Source organism: Bactrocera dorsalis, chromosome 5 (genome assembly GCF_023373825.1).
Source record: "Bactrocera dorsalis isolate Fly_Bdor chromosome 5, ASM2337382v1, whole genome shotgun sequence".
In the NCBI taxonomy this organism is placed as follows: Eukaryota; Metazoa; Arthropoda; class Insecta; order Diptera; family Tephritidae; genus Bactrocera; species Bactrocera dorsalis.
Window position 1 is genome coordinate 18,317,095 of NC_064307.1, and position 24,618 is coordinate 18,341,712.

The window sequence follows — 24,618 nt, forward strand, 5'->3', positions numbered from 1 at the left end:
TGAAATATGTTACTTACAATGTATTTATATGCTTATTTTATATATTCTATTTGGGCAAAAGTAAGGCTGGGGAGCATAACAAATGTTTCATTTTTATATAGAATTATAAATATTATTTGCAATTAAATAAAGTTGGTGATTGAAAAAATAAGCAACATTTAGTTAATAATTTGTGTGTAAATGCGCCGTTGAACCCAGCATATGCTCATTTTCCCTGGCTCTACAAGATACCCGTGTGTACAATGAACTGTCATAATGCATTACAGCTTGTATCTACCCGCATATACAGCCATGTACACACACACATGCATACATACAAACAGACATGCATGCAATATTTACTTTTTGGATATTTTTGTTTGACTTCTTCAGTGCTCTTCTTTATTTATGTTTTGTTTTAATGACTTTTTTCTGTTAGTTGGCACACTGCTACCTGCACACACAACTGCATTTGCGCTTTTCATACACACACACACTTTCATATATATAAACATAGTAAAAATATAAATTAAAAATAAAACACAATATTCCTTCGCACTCTCAATGCACTCCGCGGCGCTCAGCGTTTTGGTAAGAGAGCGCTTGAATGCGCGCAGCGTCCATGCACCTTCGACCTGTAGGAGCGTTGCACTCTCCGCCATGCTCACGCCAACTCACGCATTTCCGTTGCACACACACACAAACATGCATTCGCACTCCCATGCATGGCAATACAACTGTGTGGCATATCTGTAGGCTCATTCACGGCTCGCGCGCACATACAACGATACATATGCGCTTTTGTACATATGTATTGCGTATTTTTCGTACATTTGAAGTTATTTTAAAAATTTCGTTTTCAGTTTCGATTCGCCTGCGAACGCGTTTGGCCGCGTCCACTCTAGAGCCGTGTGAATAAATTGTTGATTGTTGATTGATTGAGCGTGTGACCACGACACAGCAGCAACGAAAACGAAAAAAAAAACAAAAAAAAAATAGAGGACAGACTTCGTAGACGCCAACGCCAAACACTGCGGATGTGATGTGTGAACGTGAGCGGCGGCCACACAGACAACAACAACAAGATTACGACGAGTATAATGTGATTAATTTGCCTAGAGCTAAATAAATTTGTTAGTTTAATTAGTTAGTTAACCGGTATGTGCGTACGCGTGGCGCCGTTTTTAAACCGAGTCGCTGCGTTGTTGGTTTAACTGTGACTTGTGGACTTGCCAAGTGTCAAACGTCAATAAAGACGGGCTTCGAAAAATATTTAAATTTTTTTATATTATATACCTAAGTACATGCATATAAATGTGTATATATGTATAGTGCGGGTGCCATATTTGAAAACAAAAATTTCGAAACTCTCCACGAGTGAAAATTTAACAAGTCGATACGAAAATTAATTTCTTCAAAATAACAACAAAAAAATATAATTTAATTGAGCATTAATTTAATTGAACAACCTTTTCTTTAAAATTACAAAAAAAAAATGTTTTGAAAAATATATAAATTAAAAAAAAAAATAATAATACATTTTTGTATTGAAAACTATTTTTTTTTAATTACAAAAAAATTAAGTTTTATATTGGAAACTATTTTTTCATAATTATAAAAAAATTTGTATTGAAAACTATTTTTTTAATTAAAAAATAATTAAAAATAATGTTCTAACATTATGTTAAGTCACATGTGTATTTAAAGTATTGTTTATACACATTTCAAGATTTGTTTGAGTGAAATTTTTTTATATTTAATCACTTCGTAAAATCTGACATACATATGCACATACAAACAAACATAAACACACTTATAAGATAAGCAAGCCATACGGCAACAACCAAGAAGCGAGCAACTCATGCATCTAGCTAACACTAAAAATATTGAAAAAAATTGAAATGAATTTTCCAAAATTTTTATTATTTTTCGACAAATGTCCGGTAAAAATTAAATTAAATTAAATTAAATTTTTTTTTATTTTTTATTTCTAAAAAATATAAATGTTTTATATAATTTATAAATCGTAAAACATTTTAATATAATTTTTTTGTGCAAAAAAACACAAATTAAATAAAAAAAATTCGAAAAAAAAATATTTTTAATTAAAAATATTAAATGCAAACCATTAAAGATAAAAGTGAAAAATATAGAATAACAAAACACACACAATCACTTATATACATATGTATACACGAACACACATACACACACAGTCAACGCTGACTTTTCGAAAGGCAGACAACCTTAAACACATACACAAGATAGCAAACAAACGAATACAGTTATAAATACTCAAACACATATGCTCACATACTTATATACATACCTACATTGTACATTCGAACTTATGTAGGCTCTCTAAGAAAGTAAAGATAAAATAAAACGCTGTGCTCCCTATTTTCATTTTCGTTTCGCTACACATATAAACACACAACACACACACATACAGTCGCTTTGTAAATATGTGTCTATTACAATTTCAGTATATAAAACCGTATCAGTATTTTTTTTCAAACAAACATACTCACATATAAACATATTTACATAAAAACATTAAATTTCGCTCTTATTTGCAAGCGGCGCTCGGGAGACTCGCTAGCTCGCATTTTAACGCTCTTCAAAAACTCTCACTCCCAACGAAATTGCCTCAACTGCTGCTCAGAACTCAGCTATGACACGTCCCGATGTAGTATCTCGCCTAGTTTATTCTAACAAGAGAAGAAGCGGTTCTGTGGGCAAATCTTTGCGTTTGCTTTCTTATATTTGAAATGTTGGATTTTGCGAGAATTTTAATATTTTTTGATAAATGAAGTGCTAGTAATTAGTAGATCTGAAGGCTCTATTATAATTTCTGAAGAAAATGATTGTTCGTGACTTAATCTGCCTTTATGTTTTGGGTTTGGTTTCACATATGAAAGCCTAAAGTTACTTTTGAAGGACTATACTTTCCATGCGAGTCTAAAAATTCAAAACATTAAATCTTGTTGAAATGATTACCTGACCTTAATTATATTTCTAATAGCTTCGGTTAGGTAAAAAGATTGATATTTGTCAAGCCACGAATAATCGTACTCGGATACCTCTTCGTTATGATGTAGAGGTGCTAGGTATAGTTAAAAAAATCCTTTGCATGTGGACATAGCACCTTGAGCATGACACAAATTTTTTGAAGGAATGACTCTCGGCTTCAATTCAAAATGTTTAATGTTCCCGCTTAATGTTCCACCCTGCAACTTGCTGCTAGTTAGAATACCTATCATTGCGATGATGTGGACCTTGCTAAGAGCAAATCGTTCAATAGACCACTTAAGTTCTACGCTGAGCTCGAGTGAGCCACATAGATCAAACGGCAGATCGCACGAAGGCAGGCGAAGACTAGCTCGTTTCCAACTTGTAGGGATTTCGGTAAGCGTGACCTTTCTTGCAACTTCATTGGCTTTATAAATTCCAACAATTCTGAGCAGAAGCACAGAGAAATCTAATAAGGAAGTAGTTTGATGCTAGGTCCTCCACTGCTTAATTATCATTGAGCTCACAGTCAGCGAGCTCAAGGTCTATACAGCCATCTGCTATCCAAGTGACTGCTTATTGCCTTGAAAGAAGCTGCACTTCAGAGAAGTTATAAATATATTCAAAGACAACAAAAAAAGTTGTTAATACTTGGTTTCCGTTCTATTTCTACCGACCATCGTAAATTATTAAATTGTGAGAGAATTAAGATGATAAATATATATGTATAGCCGGCTATGTAAGTGGTGCGTATCCAACAGGATTTAAATCTAATAAAGGACTGGCACTTCAACAGAAATTTTAAGGCAATCTGTAATGCTCTGGGCAAACTAACATCATTTCCGAACAACAACCTATACCGTTCCTAACTCTCGGAAGCGCTCTGGGTTATATTTGACCTAGGACTGTTACTTCAAACGCCGTTAATGGCGTTAAAGAAACAGAAAAAATTATTCTGGACTAGTTGAGAATGTTTCAGAACATTGTGTGCTGTTAAATAAGATCTTCTTTATAAAAACAAAATTTCTGTAAATATAAAAACAGTTCTTCCCACTCCGATTTTTTTTTAATAAAAATTCACTTGTTTTTGTGCTGGCTCGCATTAAATCTGAGAGCATAATTAATTACTGCCCATCCACAGCCCCTATGGAGAACAACTTCATTGTTCTGATAGCAACTGTTGCCGGTGAGAGCCGCTGTTGTTACTTTTATTTGCGCAGCGTTGCTCAGTTTGTTTCGGCAGCACAAATTCTCGTTCAAATGAAGAGTATAAAAAGCAGGCATTAATCAAGAGAGAGCGCAGAGAGCAATGTGCAATTCTAAAAGCAAAAAGTCTAAAGAAGAGCGTAGAAAGTGCCGGCAAGTGTCGGCCAGACAACTGGCCACAAAGGTTATAATTATGTCTGTATGTATGTGTGTAATTAACCTTTTTGGCAGACACAATTCGGCAATTTACATAAATTATTAGTTTTATTTATTTCTGGTCTTAAAAACTCAGTATTTTCGAGAATATTGAAAAAATTGTTGTTAACAAAATTTTTCTCGCTCTCCAGTCTACCAAATTTCGGGCGCTTTTGTAATTCGTATTAACACAATTTCGTTGTTGCTTTTGTTGTTTTAACAACACACATAACTTTCCTAAATTTTTTTGGTTTTTGCTTTTTTTTACATTCGGGAGTACACAGTTAAGAGACATTTTTTGGGGAAGTCCAACTCAAAACTCAAAAACCAAAAATTCAAGCTCTTAAAAATTACATACATCCCGTACAAATGTACATATGTTTGGAGGTATGCATATTTCGTACTCGTATTCCGTATTCGCATTTGGTTGCCATCGTCGTGTTACGTTGCGCCTCCAACATCATCATCATCATCATCACCACCATTATAATCACCTCGGTCGTCGTCATCGTCGCTGTGGGGCCTGTTCTGTCCGCTGTGCGGCCCGTCTGTCTGCCAGTTAGCCAGTTAATGTTGACGCTACACGACGCTGCTCCACTCTGCATTGCTCCGCTCCGCTCGTTTTTCGCATTTCGCATATTTAATATTGGTCGCAAATACAATTCGCAATTATTCAATCGCGAGCAGCATTGCAGTGCGGATCCCCCGAAATTCAGTTAAAAATATCCATACGTTTAGCGGTCTTTCGACTTCTCATACACAATTTATTTGACAGTTTTGAGTTTGATTTCGAGTTTGAGTTCGAGTTCTACATACAGCGGTAAAGCCAGTGAAGTATAGTGGTGTGTGGTGTCAGTGCTTCTTACAAAGCTGAAGTGTTGTTGAAAAGTAAATATTTTCGAAATAATGTACGTTGTGTTGAGCGTTAAAAAATATAGTTTTTGAAAGTTAAAAAACAACAAATATTTTTTTGAAAATAAAAATTTTAAAAACTTATTTTAAAACAATTTTTTTTTATAGTAAAACGAAAATTAAAAAAAAATTTTAAGAAAATATTTATTAATTTTCAAAATATTGTACGTTATGTTGTTCGCTGAAAAATAAAGTTTTTGAAAAAATATTTTTTTGGAAAATAAATTTTTATAACATATTTTGTTTTTAAGCTGGAGTGTTGTTGAAAAATAAATATTTTCGGTGGTTGTTGTTGGTGCTTGTGGGAAAACAAAGTTTTTGAAAGTATTAAAAAAATATTTTGTTTGATAATTAAAAAAAAAAATATCTTTAATTAATTTTTTAAATAAAACTAAATTTTTCGAAAAAAATTTAAGGAAACAGAAATTAATTAATTTTTGAAATATAAAACATTGTGTTGTTCGTTAAAAAATAAAGTTTTTAAAAATATTAAAAAAAATGTTTTGTTTTGGAAAATACATTTTTTTAAAACTTATTAAAAAAAACATATTTCCTTAAGCTGCAGTGTTGTAGAAAAATAAATATTTTCGAAAAATTGTAAGTTGTGTTGCTTGTTAAAAAAAACAAAGATTTTGAAATTATTAGAAAAAAATTATTTCTTTCCAAAAATTTTTTCCCGGACTAATAATTTCTTTTTGTTTTTTTTTAATAAATTGAAATTTTTTTGAAACCGATTTTAAAGGAAATATGTTTTTGAGACTTTTCGAAAATAAAAGTTTTCAAAATCTTTCTGTTTTGAGTTCCAAAAAATCAGTCTTAAGACTAAGAAATATTTATTTGACTGCTAAAGGTGCTTCGAATCGTAAAAGTTTTTTACTAAAAATCACTTTTTCCAAAAACGGTTAATTTAGTGCTTTTTTGCAGGGTTGAAATGCGTTATAATTTCAATTTTCGAAACATATGCCTTAATTTGTTTAATTACTGATTAATTTTATTAAACCCACAACTGTAAAATATTCAAAATATTCAAATTTTTCACTTTTTTATCTTTTTACCTTCGTTCATTTGTTTATCTGCGCTTATCTGTGCTTATTTTTTTTGATTAGTCATCCCGATCGGCGAAAAATTTACAAATGCTTTGTTTATCCACCAATGCGGTGCTATTTTTTGTAATTATAATACTTTTATGCTTTCTTTATCTTACTTTTTTTAATTTCGCAAGCACGTTTAAATGTAAAAAAACATAAAAATATTTGTAATACAAACAAAAACACATCTTCACACACATATGTATGTATATAAATTCCATAAAATTTCTCAACACTTGCGCATGTGTTCGCTTTTAAAGTTCTTAGCGTTCGTTGTTATTTTTGTTTCGCGCATTTTGCATTTTGCTGCCATTATTTTTCGGTTTGTATACCGAATGGCTATTCATTTTTTATGTTTTTAAATGCTATTTTTAAATTTCTGACGTTGTGCGACAAGTTGTTTGGAAAAATTGAAGCAAAATAATCAAAGAAAATAAAGTGATATACACAAAGCTGGAAGCGTATTAAAAAAAAAAAGCAAACAACACCGGTGCGTGATAATGTTTGTAACCCCGAAAACGTGTTGAAGACATGCGTAAGAAAAACCACAAATATTGAAACAGTTTTGAGTTGTGGAAAATTATATTGAAATTGCAATGCGGAGTCGCGGAAATTTTGCGTCGTTTCAAGCTAAATAAAATTATGAAAGAAATATGTGCAAAAATATTGACTTTGATTATTGTGTTTAAAATATTTTATCATAATATTTATAAATGAAGAAAACCTTAAAATATTGTGTAATAATATTTAGGAAATTAAATAAAAAATTTAACAATGCTAAATGAACAAATTTTTTTAAGACTGAAATTGGGGAAAAAATTAAAAATGAAGACCCTTTACCTTACCTTTGTGTTATAACATTTCTCCTAAACTACAATAAAAAATAAAAAAAATATTTTTTCATACAAATTTAAATTATAACAAAATATAAAATTTAAATTAAAAATCGTATTATTTTCAAACAATTTTAAATAAAGAAATAATATCTTTCTTCAGAAAAGCTTAAATTAGAAAAAAATAAAAATTTTTATAAAAGTTTATATTAAAAAATAATATATTTTTTAGGTAAAAGTCTAAATTAAAGCAAATTTTATTAAAGTTGAAATAAAAAAACTATTTAAATATAATTTTAAAAATATATAATTTTTTATAAAAGTTTTAATTAAAACTTTTTTTTACATAAAAGTTTATAGAAAAAAAATTTTCTAACGTTTTTCTTAAACCACGATGAAAAATTAGGAAAGGAAAAAAAATTATAAAAAATATCATAAAAGTTTAATTTAAAAAATAAAAAACTTTTTTTCATAAGCAATTAAAGCAATATAAAATATTTCTTAAAAATTTAAATTAAAAAATAATATATTTTTTCTTAAAAGTTGAAATGAAAACAAAATAAAACATTTCATAAAAGCTTATGTGAAAAAAATTATTTTTTCGCCCTTTTATTTTAAACGACGACAAAAAATATAATAATATTTTTCACATAAAATTTTAGATAAAAATAAAATTTTTTCTTTATAAAAGTTGAAATGAAAAATTATTTTCTACGCCCTTTTCGTAAACTACAAAAACTTTTTTTTTGTAAAAAAACATATTACTTCACTTGAACTCTTATTAAAAAAAAATAGTTAACAACCTTAATATGCATAATTTTTTTATCCTTATAGATTTTAGTACACATTCAAGCACCTGGCAACGCTTTACCCGTATAAATGTCATTAGCATCGTAAATATCGCTAATTTCAAGGAAATATCGTATAAAAATTATAATAAAATCAACATAAAACAAGTGAAATAATAAAGTTCTGGTGCAATTAAATAACAACAAATTAAAAAAAAATATTAAAATAAACCAATCCAAAACAGCATAAATGTGAATAAAAATCAATTGGACTATAATTTTTCTCGAATAAAAAACTGCTGCATTTATTTACGAATCTGTGTAAGTAAAATAATATTCATTTTTGATATAAAAAATATTCGTTTTTGATATAAAAAATAGTAAATATTGGCAATACAAAATTATTTTGGGGAGAGGGGAAGTGTTTTTTTACTAAGCTAGACATTAAAAAATTTTATTATTAATTAAGCTAAGAATCCGGATTGTAAAAAATACCTAGTTAGCTCTCTAAAGATAATTATTGTGAATTGTTTATTTCTAAATATTTATATTTTTAAGTAAAAGGCACTCATTAGCTGCTGCTACTGGAGACCGCTCTCTATATAATACACAATAAACGACACAAAAACCTAGTAAACACTTTTCAATCGTTCGATTTGATCAGGTTAAAAAACGAATAGGTCAGTGTATGGAGAATTATATACGGAACAAGCAGAAGCAATTCGGAATGATCGGATTATTTGTCTAAAGATAAACCTATAGAGCTGATTGAACTGAGCGGCTACACTTTGGAAGGTTATAACTCAAAAACTTTTTGAGATATCTTAAATATATGCTCGGTACTCTGATTAAGAAACAATTTGTCCAAGAATGGTGTATGTTCCTTATATTTAATTATTGAAACTCTTAAAGTGTACGAAAGAGACTAATTTCGCTCTAGAAGAGTAGTAAGGGACTCATTTTGTTCGTCGCCCAATAACTTTCAATTTCAAATAAATATTCAAATTCTGGCACAATGGCAATACTTGTATATGTTGAAATGTCTCCAACCATTTTCGAAAACCAGTGCAAGTTAAGGTTAAAATCACCGAGTTAAATAATTATACTATTCCTTAGGGTATTAGGGTACTAGGTCCAGAAAACTCTCTCGTAGGTTGTAAGTTAGGAAAATAATTACCTGACATATCGTTTTTCAACCAGAACATTACCTCAAAGCGAGGATTTCCATTTACAATATGTGTGCCAATAAGTCTCAGTAAGGTTTCCAAATTATACTTGGAAGTCTTAGATGAAATATAAAATTGTAATGAAATAGTTTGGAACGACTACCTTGGTGCAAAACTGCAAAAGTCATGTGAAAACCCGTAGATCGGAAGTACAAAAAATTGCTATAGTCACTCGGTTGAAAAGACTGAAGGAACATGATCGAAATACTAACTGGTCCACATCTGGTAGCACCATACTACCGCAGAATGTGGCTAACAAATTGAGAAGACTGCAGGAAATGTCTAAAGCAAGGGACCAGACCTCTCTTGCGTACTTGTCTTGCATTAACAAGAGTACACTGTAAGCATCTGGGGTCCCCAGTATGATACACTGGAAGTGGTATCAATAGTGAGGCCACAGAGTCTGTTGAAATTCGCGTCAACCGCAAGCATCCTAAAGGATGACTACTCCTCATAGCTTTAGTAACTCAACCACAGCTAGTTTCACAGATTTCCGAAGTCAGCAACTGATATTTTGATACTAATTGATATTATAACAAATTACTGTAACGAAGTGTTTTTTAAACAGTAATACACTCAGAGCGCTGAATTGGAAGGTTGAGTATCGTGTATTTTTTATTTTTAAAATTGTCTAATTAGATAACCAGTTCCACTTTCATGCCAAGAAATATGCTAGATGATATCGAAATTCATTATTATTCAGAAACAGCTTATTAATTGCTAAGTAGCTAGCTCGAAGATGAAGTTCATACTTACAACACTGTGAAGTTGCGTTTCTGTAACCTATATACAATCTTAATAAATATACATAAGTAAATATTTGTGTGCCACCATTTTATTTTATTTCAACTTTATGAAATTCTCAAAAAATTGCGCAAAAATGCAATAAAAAACAGTCAAATCCTCCATTGACCTGATTTTGCATACAAAGTTGCGAAAGTATTTCGAAAAGTACTAAAGACATCATTACACAAACGAACACACATATTTACTGTGCATATGCCTGCAGCTACTTACACACACATTATACTTACATACATATTATGTAGGTGCTCTTTCAGCATCAACAACTTTATCACGTGCATACACAATATTTACTACATGTGCCCCAAAAAAGTGACACTTTCCAAAAAATTGAAACGGAAAAAACGGCGAAACAAAACAAACGGCATCTTGTAGTACGTTGATCGAGGCTGCAACCCACTAATTTGTTAAGAGATTTACATCGGAATGAGCACAACGGCCAACGAGCCTGCGGTGCCCGAACCACCGACCAACCGGCGGTCCACCTTTACAAGCGATGAGGCTCGATTATTTTGGGTGAAAGTGAAATCACAAAGCGTACGAAGTAAACGAAAAAGCGACACTTTTTTCGAACTCTCAAAAATACAATCATTTCGGGTCAACACGTGTACTTAAGAACGGTAAAGAAGGTACAGTTTTAATTTAATTGAGAGAAATTGAAATTTTGCAAAGGTATACATAGGTACCACATACATACATACAGACACTCGTGCATAATTGGCAAGAAAGAAGCAGGCATTGATTTCGTACGTGTGTATTTTGTGGGCTTCTTCGCTTATGCGTTGAGCATAGAGCTTGAAGGGAACACGGCCAACATTGAATATACATTAAGAATTCATGAAATGTAATGACAAGTATTTAGGTATGTTTGTACTCGTTTAATTATATGTACATATGTATGTCTGCACTTCAACTCAAAAGAAAGTGTAAATTTGTGCCAGAAGACTATTTGGTTGAAAGGTAGGAGGATGCAGCAACAAGTAGAGCAAAAAAAAATTAATAAAAATTGAAAGGCTCAAAGCGATTTATTGTAAAAAAAGAACTGAAAATAAGCACTCAAGTGTTTTCTTACAATAAAGACGTTCCAAAATCTTGCCAAAGGGCGCAATTCTTACTTTGCGACTTCATAATTGCATATTTACATTTTCGTGCGCAATTATTTCTCTTCTTTAAGCGAAACCCCTATTCACTTATTTAACATCTTTTGAAACTCACGCATTTTTTTTATTATTTTATGTGGTTTTTTTAACAATTCACATACCCATTATCAAGTACCAGTTGAAATTTTGAATAATATTTGGGTCATATTGTGAGTACAGTGTATAAGTACTCCTTATTGTTCTATTTTGTTTATATTCTTCTTATTACTTTCGTTTTGGCAAGCGTTTCACTTGCAATATTATTATTTATTTTGATATTTTTTTGGAATAAAATTTCAGTACAAACTTTCCATTAATGTCATAGGGGAATCAGCTTTTAAGTTACTGATTAAGTCAATTTTTTCCACAAACTCTATAATGTATCACAAGAGAGTTTATTCTGCCACTTCACCAATTGAGAAACTATTTATATGTGGATGTCATTTTTGACATAACTTCTTAATTTTAAATACAATTTTTTTTTACTTTTTGTGATATTCTCAAACTGCTCGACTTTATGTGCTTTGCATATTTTAAAACTCTAAAATTTGAAAAAAATGTTTTTTTCTTGTTTTTCCCTATAGAAAACTTCTTCAGTCTCCACAAGCTATTTTCAAAAATTTCTAAAAGGTTGCTTCAAAGTGAGAGTTGGGTTACAAATCTAAGAAATTTTTCTGTAAGATGAGGCATATGTTTAGTTCTCAACCGGCTACCACTAAAAGTTGGTGAAAAATATGGACATTTGAAAGGGTTGAAGAAACACTTGCCTTCACATCAGTTGGCAAGACAGATAGGAAAATATAAATATATTATTTATATGTATGTAATCTTAAAAGATTGATTAGAAAGATTATAGAAAACGGTTGCATATAAGAAATATAGTTAAAAGTGGTTTTCTTCAGCGATGATGCTTACTTTTGGTAGAATGGGTACGATAATATACAAAATTATCGTGTTTTGAGAGCTAACTATCCACAAGTTTTCATTGAAACCCACTTTTTCTTCTGCTTTTCGATTAGCGTGGACACCGCTTACGCGGTTATCCATGTGTGTTCACGCAAGTGAGGAAGGTTCTCTGAGCGCCATTCACTTGGAAATGAGCAGAAATGATTCGTTTACTTATGACTCAAGCAGCTCACGACATCCGGTCGTGTACCAAGCATAATCTGAGTAGCCAAAAAACATTCGTTTCCAGACGAGCTGAAGTAAGAAAGCGAATCATGCCTCCCCAGGAACTTGCGCTGGGACTCGATAGGTAAAAAAAGGCAAAAAAAACCCCTCCAATGAAAACGAGCCCCGTTCCATCTTCAAAAAGTCACTCTGTTTGGCGTGCTCTCTATTCAGAGAAAATCACTGGTCCAAACTTCTTTAAACATGTTATTATTTCGCGCATAGTGTTACAATCTATGGAGAACATTGGTCGATGATTAATGGTTTTCTCCGTACCTGAATTGGGGGATGTTGGTGAGGATGAAGTTTGGTGCCAACAGAACGGCGCTACATGACATACAGCTAACGAAACAAAAATATTTATTAGAGGAAACTTTTGTTTTTTATTTCTTCTACAAAATCACATATCCAAAAAGCAGTTTGCATCATTCATGTTTGTTCAAATCGGAATCGTGTTACTAAGCAAATTTTGTTTCTTCTAGTGATGTCATCCAGATTAAAATCAGCGATTTTCCTAAAATGTTGCCTACATTTAAATTCGCAACGCTATTTCCGATGACCCTTCGGAAAAGGATACCGCGTTGGCAAGATAACTCCTTACAATATCATCAATTAAAACCTTAACTTAGGCCTTGGACGAAGGAAAAAAACTGAAAATTGGATTTTTGGCAGATATTTTAACATTTTTTTTTTTCAAATAGTTGTAGCCGAAAAAAATCCTTCATCCAAGTCATTAAGAATTTTATCACAAAGACCTATGAAAAATTTCAATAAGATCGGTTGAGTAGTTTTCGAGAAATTTTGCCAACCAACTCCAAAAACACAGTTTCAATAAAAACGTGTTAAAAACGGCACACTTAGCCTAGCTAGCCTCGAGCGCACAAGTTTTCAAGGCTGTATCTCCGAAACAATTACTCTAATCAATTTGAAAATTTAGGATAATATTCTAGAGATGTTGTAGAATTCAATAAGATAATAAAGAATTAAATTTTTTGAAACCCGTAACTCATCAGCGTATAATGAAGACATACGCAGTAATATCTACTATTCTGCTAAAACAAGAAAAGAAAATATTAGATTATTATTATGTATATATTATGTATAAGCATATTGTGGGAATCAACTTTTTTTCTTTTACAATAATGTATTATTGAGTATAGATTTCAGTGCACCACGTCGTATGAATTACCAGCGAAGCACTTGATCACTTCACGATGTGTCTCTTCAGAGAGTGGCAACTATCAACATTATTCTTCATAAATATGTTAAAATCCATAATTTAAGATTTGAAGAAGAGCAGTTTGCAAAAATTAGCATTACTAATGTTCAAATTGATTTTAAAAAATAGCAATATATGTAATTTTTAGTAAAAAAAAAGCAAAATTTGAAACAAAATAGCAAGTTTACCAGACTGCCTGCGTTACCCTTTAAATTTATGTACATATGTATGTCTGGTAAGCGTTGTGAGGTAAAGTCAAATGTTAAATAGTGCGGATGGGCGTATATATGTATATATACATATATGTATATGTATGTATGTACATATATACATAAGTGAGCACACGTGCACAGAATAATTAGTAAAGAAAAAATAGAGCACAATTCAATTGGCGTCCAAAAATAAAAGTGAAGCAATTGACAATGTGGTTGGACACAGAAGACATGTAAAATAATGGGCTTAATAAACAGTGTGATGAGCTATGAGACAGTAAAGCGTAGCAATTTCACTTTGGAATAATTCATTTACTCGCTAGTACATTTCAAATTCCCCTCAATGGCAGTTATGCTATATATCTGGTATTTATTTACGCATGTGTGTGTATGTATGAATAAATTCGTGTTAAATACATAGAAGAAAGTGACTGGAGAAAAAGAAAGAGGCGACAGAAGAATAGTCACTACGTGAATGGTTTGACAAATAAACAAGCACGCACTTATTTATTTCTTAAATTTATGTGAATACATTTTGAGTTGAGCATAACAAGTTCAAAAAATCTAAAGCGGAATAATTTGGTTTCAAAAATTTGATAACGCTACAAAAATAATAAAAATTCTTCAAAAATTTTAAAAACATTAAAAATTGAAAAAAATATCAAAAAAAATATATATTAATAAGTTAAAAAAAAAAAATTTTAATTAAAAAGTTAAAAAAAAAAATTAAATATTAAAAAAAAATAATAAAAGTTTTATAAACATTTTTCAAAAATTTTAAAAATATTAAAAACATATATTACAAATTTTCTAAAATTCAAGCCGACGACGGAAATTAAAATTGATTATAGAATAAATCTAAAAATAAAGAAAGCAACCGCAAAAAAAAATTTGAAAAAATTGCTTAAGCTCTACTTGGCTTTATGCATGTATGTATGTATGTATGCAACTATTTTTACAACGTACAGAGCTTCCATCGTTACAGCGCCCTTAACATACTTACTGCCACTCCTGAACACCCACAAGCTTATTAGAAATAAGTAAAAATTTAAGAAAACCAAAAAAAATATTTTTATTTGTCGCAGACTAATCAGCTTACCAAAAAATAAATTTTTTCTTTTCATATTTACAAACAAAAAAGAAGAAAAAAATCCAAAAAATCTCGTCGTGCACGATTATATGAGGTCAAGGCTTAATGCGATGCCGAGACAACGGTGCCACAATAATAAAAATAATGTTGAACAAAAATTCGCTATTCAAGTACGCGAAGAGCCAAGCCATATTGCACCGAATGACCCCGAGTTGACTGCAGCTTAACAGTTATAAAGCGAGTTTAGCGCTTTTAAAGTCAGTCGCCAGACAAACACTTGCGGTTATTGCAGTACACCGGCTGCACACACACATACATACATACATATGTATACATGAATATATGAACATATACATATTTGAATACATCGATAAGTGTGTGTGTCTATGTATGTATTGCGGTATTTATATGAGCTTGTCAAGCTTGTAGGTGTTATTTTATTGAATATTTATGTAGGTGTTCATAAATTTTGTTTACTGTTAAATTAGTGGCTTTCCACCTGCATGCACATACTTATGTATGCATAGGTATTTCTTTGTATGTGGGTGTATTGCGCAGCAACTAACCAGTTAATCGACTTGCATTTTCGTTCACTTCCAAAAATGTTAATGGCTGTTAGGTTCGTATGAACATTCCGATCTATGCGCATGCATTTGAAGACACGTACATACTTACATATTTTTGTATGGGGGTAGGCGTCTATATATACATAGACATATGCATGCTTTTATTGGTTATTATTTAAGTAATTTTGTGTAATTTTTGATTGGAGGTACTTGGTGTAAATTTATAGGTCCAATACGCCACTGAATTTTTAGTAGAGTTGTGAAAAACTGTTCTTCGAAATATTTGCTATAATTATTTCCACAGTTGCCATAACTGTTGCTGTAGTTTCTATAATTATTTCCACAGTTGCCATAACTGTTACTTTAGCTGCTATAATTATTTTCATAGTTGCTATAATTTTTACTATATTTGTAATAATTAATGCTTCGTTCGCTATAATTTTCACACTGAGAACGTAGTTTCTCATATTCGAGTTTTACGAAAGGGCAACATCTTTAAGGCACACACAGCTTAAGGATATAGCATTAAAGCTTTACGACCACTCAAATCAAATTTCTGTTATTTCGAGATCGAAATATTGTTGCTGAATAATTAATAGAATTTTGCAACATAGCCAGAGAGATTTGAAATCGGATCTTACATTATAACATTTTTTATAGATAGAATTAAAAACTTGGCCATATTATTCAAATATATAATATACTTCAGAAAAAAAGAAAAAAATAATACTCTTATCTTAACTCAAAACACATATCTCAGTAAATTAAAATTCAAATTATGCGGAGTTGGCAACTCTATTTTTAAAAAGTCTTTTGGAGTAAGTAAAATTTTTTTAAATAAGTTAGTTAAAATTTTTCAAAACACCAAACAAAAATACACCTAATGAAACTTGCATTTATATTTAACTTATAAGAGTGCTGCCATATTTTTCAAAATTCAAAATGATTATTTAAACTTAATAAATAATTAATAACATAAAAGCTGTCAAATCAAGGTTATATTTTAATAATTTGTAAGAGTATCGTGTATTTTTTATTATATAATTGCTTATAGAAAGAATTTAAAAAGTTGCCATATTATTAAAATAAATAATATATTTCAAAAAAAAAATAACAATAAAATAACAAATAATATTATCTATACCCAAAAAACACATCTCGGTCAATTAAAATTCAAATTATGCAGAGTTGGCAACTCTATTTCAAAAACGTCTTTTGGAGTAAGTTGGTCAAGAGTTTTCGAAAAACAAAACAATGCACCTAATGAGACTTGAACATGCATAAGTCAACTTGCAAGGATGCTGCCATATTTTTCAAAATTCAAAATGATTATTAATACTAAATAAATTATTATTAAGTAAAAATAAAAGAATTCAAAACAAAGTATTATTTTTATTATTTGTAAGATTATTTACAAAAAATCACTTTACAGTATTGCCACCTAACTTGAAATAAAAAATAAAAAAATAATTATGCAAGCGTGCAACTGAAAGTTAGGTCAAAAAACTTTTTTTAGAAGCTCGAATTCAATTATATTTATTTTCGATAGAAATTTGCTTAAATATTTTTATAAAAAAAAGAAAAAACTTTAATATCGGCTACACCGAAACTATCCTCAACAGGTGTGTTTCTAATAGCATAAAAGGGTATACAAGTATCTTTCTCCCAATTTTGATCGTTCACAGACAGACGAACATGACTGATGATTCATACAATATATGCTAACTGTTTTAAACTATAACGTAGATGCACCCAACCACACTTGCGGATCTTCTGATGAGTCCCTATCGGTGGTTGGAGACTAACTACAGATGCTACACAATTCCTGGCTTATTGGTCAATTATTGATAGTCTAGATCCGAATCAATGGTTTGGCCGTAGGGGAACAGCTCATAGTAGTTGATTTCTAGCCAATCCCTGCCACCACCAAACTTTCTTTACCGTCAACACTGACTTGACTAACCTCTTTACCGACACCACGCAATTTGACCGAGATCGTTTTCGCTTGACTTTATCGTAAGTGGCTCACTGTCTCACTTTTCATCTCCAGTAACCATCCGAATTGGAAATGTATCAAATTCATTAAGATTAAAATATTTCATCTATATTTTCGTTAATTAGTTGTTAAAGTTCTTAAAAAAAAACCGAATTTCATTTCGTAACTACCATACAAAATATTTTTTAATTTTTTTAATACGAAATTTAATTTTTAAATTAACCTCTTGCTTCTAGCTAATTATTTCTTGACCGTATTTACATCAATTTTTAAATTTTTCCGATACTACCACCAATAAGTCTAAATTTTTTCACTATTCAAATATTTTTGAAATGCAAAATTTAATAAAATGAACTTTGTATATATAAGTATGTGTACTATATTCAAAATGTGTTGTTGTTTGTCCCGCACAAATATTCCTCACCCACTGCCTCCCACCGCCGTTGTGCACAACGAAGCTTGTCTTCTTGGCTTAGGCCGACACGCAATCGAAAACCAAAAAACAAAATAGACAAAAAAACACAAACATTTACATTTTGGAAGCTTCTCTTTAAACATTGAATGATTAAACGGCAGAGACAGTGTGGACAGGCAAAGAGAAGTGGCAAGCAGCCTCGTGATGGTCTTATACACACATTGTACACACTCACATACATTAGTAAACGCCATTATAAGTCAGCGCGTTCATCTACCGCCTGTTTATCGTTTCAATTTGTATGAAGCTCTGCGCCGCCGCAGCCATTATCATTCGGTTGCGAGTGTATTTCGGTTTCGCTATTCGTCGGTGGCTTGTCAAAAATGTTTTGTCGACTGCGAAGTGCACGATTAAAATATCTATGCTCATAGGCACAACAACAACAATGCACAATTAATTTATATGCATGTATGTTTGTATGGAAGTGTGTATATAATATATTAAGCTTGTGTTTGTTTATTTTTATTCTTGTGAGTGTGTGTTAGTTGGCGCAGAGTTTTTAGTTAACTGTGTTTTTAGGCCAACTTTCAGTTTTAAGTGACTCTTTGATGGTCACAAACCAAAAAACTAAAGCACATACTTGTGCTCATAGAGAATCTAGCATTTTTTTCATGTCCAGTTTTGAAGTGCGGCGGCTGAAGGGTTTTTGAGTTGTTATACATACATACATGTTATACATACATACATATGTACATGTATACTACCTATATATTTTGTTGTTGCGTGTTTCTATTAAAAAGGGCCAAGTTACTAGTAATTAAGTATGCTAACGTGTTTTCTGTTGTTTTTGTATGCCAACATGTTCTTTTTTTGGTTTTTGTTTTGAAGTTGCAGGTTCTCGTTTATTGCAAGATCTAGTTACCATTTGCCCATGAGAAAACTATTGTATGAAAGTTTAAACTCGAAAGCTCTACTCTCTCGCATAATTATTTGGTTCTCAAACATAAAAAAAAAATATCCGAAAATTTTTTAAATTATGGTTTTAATATCTAGTAAAAATAAATTTTAAATTCAGCAAATGTAGTAAGGGAAGAAAATAATTTTATTATATTCTTTATTTAGGTTCGAACATTTTCGCTAAATTTTTAATTTTAACATCTCTAAAAAAATTGACAAATTTTTATGACGTCACTTTAGCTGACTTAATGTCAGTAATTTCAATTGGGCCAATATTTTTCAAGTTTTATGGAGAGTTTAAGATTCTTATGAAAAAATTCTTTCGCGTGTAAAAGAAAAATTAAAGTTTTCGGTTGAATCATGTGGCGGAAAAAGCAAAGTGCTAAAAAAGCAAAGAAACGCAATTAAGGTTAAGCAAAAATAATAGCAGACAAGGTTGAAAATGAAATATTCATTCATCTGTATGTATTTGAAAAATTATACTACGCAAAAAGCATTTTTTGCGAATTCTTAGAAACAAGTTTTGGTTTTTTTTTCAATCAGCGAGACATGTGTGTACATATGAACGATTAGGAGCACTAGGGTGGTTCAAAATAGTAAAATATATTTTTTTATAAAAAATCTTTAAAAAAAATATTCAAATAAATTTATTTGTCTGACTTTTGATTTATTTTTTAAGTTTATTATTTCTTTATTTGCTGAAAAAATAAAAAAATTAGTAATTTTTTATTTTTTTAACATTTTTATTTTATATTAATTTCTCAAAATATTTAAACTCTCTGATTTTTAATTTATTTCTTATTTATGTAAAAGATTTTTATTTACATCTCTATAGGTTCATATTTTACTTATAAAAAAATTAGAAAAAAACAACAACAAAAATAAACAATTTTTTTTTTAATTTTTTTTTTGATTTTTGATTTATTTCTTAAGTTTTTTATTTAGTTATTTGCAGAAAAAAATAAAAAATAAATTGATATTTCAACAATTTAAATTTTTTTAAATATTTGTATTATATTTAAACTATCTGATTTTAAATTTATTTCTAATAAAACTTTTTTTATTCTCATCTCCATAGGTTAATAGTTTACTTATAAAAATATCCTAAAAAAATAATCAAACTATTTTATTTTAATTTTATTTCTTTTTTGATTTACTTCTTAAGTTTTTTATTTATTTATATGCTGAAAAAATATAATAATATTAGAAAAATTCAAAATTTTTTTAAAATATTTTTCAAAGTTTAATTTTGTTTTAATATTTTGATTTTATTTTAACTTATAAAAATATTTAATCCCTCTGATTTTTAATTTATTTCTTACAGGAAACGGTTTTATTTTCATTTCCTTAGGTTTCTCCATTATGAAGAAAAAAATTATAAAAAAAACTTAAAAATTTAAACATTTTTTATTTAATTTTATTTATTTATTTATTTTAATATGACTTATTTATTTTGCTTTATAGAAATATCAAATTATGATATATATTGATTATTATTTTTTTTTAACATGATTTTTTTCTATTTTCATCTCAATCGGTTCACCCTGTTATTTATATATAGGAGAAAATCATAAAAATAAATTATAAATTTTAATTTTTTTTAATATATATTTTTTTTATTTCTTTGATTATTTATTTAAAAACAAAAAAAATGAAACTCTTAATTTTTACATTTTTATATAAGTTTGTTATTTACATATCCATCGGTTCATCCTATGACTGGTATATGCACAAGTTCTTTTATTTAAATAACTCAATTTCTCAGAAACTTAAACGAAATTGTTTGAAATTAGCATTTAAATATATGCATATGTATATGTATATAAAAATAATATAAAATATACATTCTACATATACATATACATATACATATACAATTTGGCATGCTATATGCGTATTAAAGCCATTCGCCAATGTTTTGTTTACTCCGAATATTTGCGTTATTTGTTTTTCTTCGCTAGACTTTTTGGGACTAGCCGCCTTGACTCAGGAAAGAATTTTAAGCAGTAACATAGCCATAAAAACTGGTTTTTTGTTTTGTTCTCTAAGGCTATTTCGAATTCTAGAATCGTTGTAATTTTCTTTAGCAAAGGTTCTTTGTAAGCAATTCTTTCACTTTTATTTTTATTTTGACTGGGACACATGGTATGTACATGTGTACATACAATGATAGCTATTCAAAGGAAGTGACAAATTATATAATTCTATTTTTTTTTTTTTCAAAATTGTTTTTGATGTCTTTGTTCGTAATGCTCGAATGAAGTATTTGCCATTGTTTCCGCGCTTATGGAATTGAGCATAGAAAAAATATATAAAATGAGGCGAAAATTGACAAATACTATATATATTTGTAAATGTTATGTTAAAGCTAAATTCGAATTGAATTTCGAATAAAATTTCCAATTATTTTTGCTTCTGACAAGCTTTTGGTTTATCATCATTTCCACAAATCTTCTTTTATTTTTTCAAATTTTAATCAGACTTATTAGCAATAAGCCAGCAACTACTATGAATTTAGGCTAAAAAGTATATACCATCTAAACTATATTATGGTTGGTTGGTTGGTTGAAAAGGGCGGTTCAGAAGCGCCAGACCTCAAGCGACATCACTTAGGCCATCATTATACCCATTGTGCTCCCGAGTGGTAACCAGTGAAGCCTTATCCAACAGCTGATTTTTTTTTACCTCAGTCTCACCTGAAAGCTGGTCATTCAAAGATAATTTTCCTGTGTACCATCATCTTCCGCACATGCTCTGCATTGTGGTCTACCAATTTTCTGAAGGTGGGAGCTTAGGTCAACGTAATGACTCTAACAATGGTACTAAGTTCGCTCTGTAGAGACCTAAAAGTAAAAGCTTTTAGAACTGTTCACCATCATAACAAACCGAAATTCCTTGTTGATAGTATGCCAAAAATATGGCGTTCCTCAACCCTTAATGAGCTGTATGGATCTAGGAAAACTGCGGGTAATTGTGTTCCTGGCTACGCCCGAGCGCGCCAACTCGTCTGCCTTTTGCGTTTTCCTTTATTTACATGTGACTGCGTATGCAGATGACTTTGATGGAGCTCCTCACTGAGAGTCTGGTTGAACACTCACAACAAGATATTTAGCAAACCATATTTTTTGTTGTTGTTTTTGTTATTTCTGCATTTTTGTAATTTTATAATTTTATTACGCCAATGTTGACCAAAATTTCATTTCCAAAATTTTTTTTCCGTATAACGACAAATAAAATTCTACGTCTCTGGCAACACTAACGTTTAATTAACATACAAACTTACTAACCATATGCATGTAACTATTTATATCCACATATATCTACTTTATCTACCATTAAAACAACAACAACGGCTTGCTGATTGTGCCCAATCATCTAAAACACTGGCAGTGGGCATTCAATTTTCGAGAAACGTGTTTCTAGCGCTGAATTAAGAACTACTTGACGCTTATAGTGCACACATACACATATATATTGGCTACTATACAAGTGTATGTACATATATTTATATTTGTCACACAAAACTCTCGAAATTCGTTATGATTATTTAGGTGTACATTCGTAAATGTTAGTCGACCAAATATTTGCCTACGTATTTGTAACGAACAGCATTTTTTCAGTTGCCTGCAGTTGTTGCTTTTCAACCCAGCCGAAAATGAGCTTTTAGGCATGACAACAAAATTGTCAAAACCAACAGTTAGCAAGTTCTTCGCAGCGACATTTTGCTTTCATCTATCTATTATACGTATCTATTTGACAGATCACTAGTTCATCATTTGGTTAACTTATACATATGTATATATGCATATTGGTATATGTATTATATTTATATACATATATGAATTATGTAGAAGAATAGACACGTGCATAGCGTCTCAGGGGGACATGCGTGACTGGCGAAATGTGAACTTGACTCGTTGGCTCATTTACGACTATCGATATTTGGCATATGATGTAAGTGTGTGTGTTTCTGGGTTTAAAGAATGAGTTATATGCGTGCTACTTGGTTCTAAAGTGAAGCTTCTAAGCAAAAGTATGTGAAATCTGTGGCCTCACATACATATCTATTAACATGTTTACATGTATTGTCCAAAGTTTTGCTTTCATTATACCTATTCACTATTCTTTTTCGTACTGATTTTGACTGTTTTCTCTTTTTTGTTGTTTACTTTGACGTTTATTTTCAGTTATACCAAAATTAATGGTTTGCTTTGTCGTTTTCTTTGTGCGCTTCTTCTAAAGATTTTCGCTTTTTGCCTAGACTTATATAACGTGTTTGTGCTGGTCGCGTTCGTATGTAGTACGTACTCGTACTTATGTATGTACATATATTTACAAGAAGCATTTGAAATGTGTGTGGAATCAAAAGAACAGGTTGCCACAATTTTGCTTTCGACGCACCCTGTAGAGCTCAATTGAAAACGAATTTGGCTGTAATAGTTTAGATTTTCAATTGAAATTAGTTGAGTCTATGAAATATGAAATTTCTAAAGGGGGAGCACCACTGCGTATGAGTGATGGAAAACTAGCGAATTTTTTCATTAAGAGTATTTTATTTTAAGTATTATTCTTAAATAATTTTTTATTTATTTATTATTTTTGAAGTGTGGTATTTTTGAAAATTAGATATATTTTTGTACTAGAATAATAATTTAAATTAAATAATTATTTTTTAATTTTAATATTCTTTTTTTAATTATATTAATTATTTGTTTCCTTAATTCTATTAATTATTTCTTTCCACTTGCGACTTTCAAAAATAATTCCCAATAATCTCGTTTTTTCTGATTTGGATTTAACTCTATAACGAAGGAAACAAATATAATTGAAAATGTTACACCCTAATGTTGTAAATAATGTTGTCAAGAACTAAAACCTCAAATATGTAATTGCTACCCTATCTACACATATTATTATGTAAATTTATTCAGCTTTATCGACAGCAGTTCGACAACGAATTAATCAAATCACAATATTTAATAAAATATACTAGGGTGGTTCTAATATTATTAAAAAATGGTACTATTCGTAAAAAAGCTTTGCTATATAATAGAACACAGTTTTTTAAAGAAATTTATCAAACTAAAAAATAGCTAAATAAATACTAGGGTGGTTCTAAAAATATTAAAATAGCTATTATTCGAAAAAAGTCTTCCTATATAATAGAGCTCACGTTTTTTTAAGAAACATGTCAAATTACAATGCATCTTAGTACATGCTAGGGTGGTTCTAATATTACTAAATATGTTATTACCCGAAAAAAAAGTCGAGCCATATAATAGATCATGAATTTTTTACGGAATTTGTCAGATATTAATATATTTTAATACATACTAGGGTGGTTCTAATAATATTAAAATAGCTATTCGAAAAAAGTCTTCCTATATAATAGAGCTCACGTTTTTTAATAAATATGTAAAATTACAAGCATCTTAATACATGCTAGGGTGGTTCTAATATTATTAAATATGTTATTACCCGTAAAAAACTCTTACCATATAATAGATCCGGCATTTTTAAGGAATTTATCAAATAGCAATACATCTTAATACATACTAGGGTGGTTCTAAAATTAATAAAAGTAGTATTATTCCTAAAAAAAATTAATCTAAACATTTAAAGAGCACACATTTTTTAAAGAATTTATCAAAATACGATACAACTTAATGCATACTAGGGTAGTTCTAATCTTATTGAAAATGGTATTGTTTAAAAAAAAATATGCGATTTAATGCAGCAAACATTTTATAAAACCAACACAATTATAAAAACGTATAAAAATAGTACTTTTGGCATAAAAAGGGTTGGCTC

The 24,618-nt window shown here is 30.1% G+C and overlaps 1 protein-coding gene across 4 annotated transcripts in view; it reads left to right on the forward strand.

Annotated features, from left to right (window-relative positions):
* The first annotated feature begins 838 nt into the window (after positions 1-838).
* The window catches only part of LOC105232895 (solute carrier organic anion transporter family member 74D), a 110,549-nt gene continuing 86,769 nt past the window's right edge, over positions 839-24,618 (forward strand). The window contains exons 1-2 of one of the 4 annotated variants that reach the window (XM_049459401.1): positions 839-1,081; positions 8,067-8,334. The gene's annotated coding sequence lies outside the window, so the exon portion shown is untranslated. Of the gene's footprint in view, positions 1,082-4,043; positions 5,301-8,066; positions 8,335-24,618 lie in introns of those variants that run through there. The other 3 variants (XM_049459400.1, XM_049459402.1, XM_049459403.1) reach the window with 3 other exon arrangements.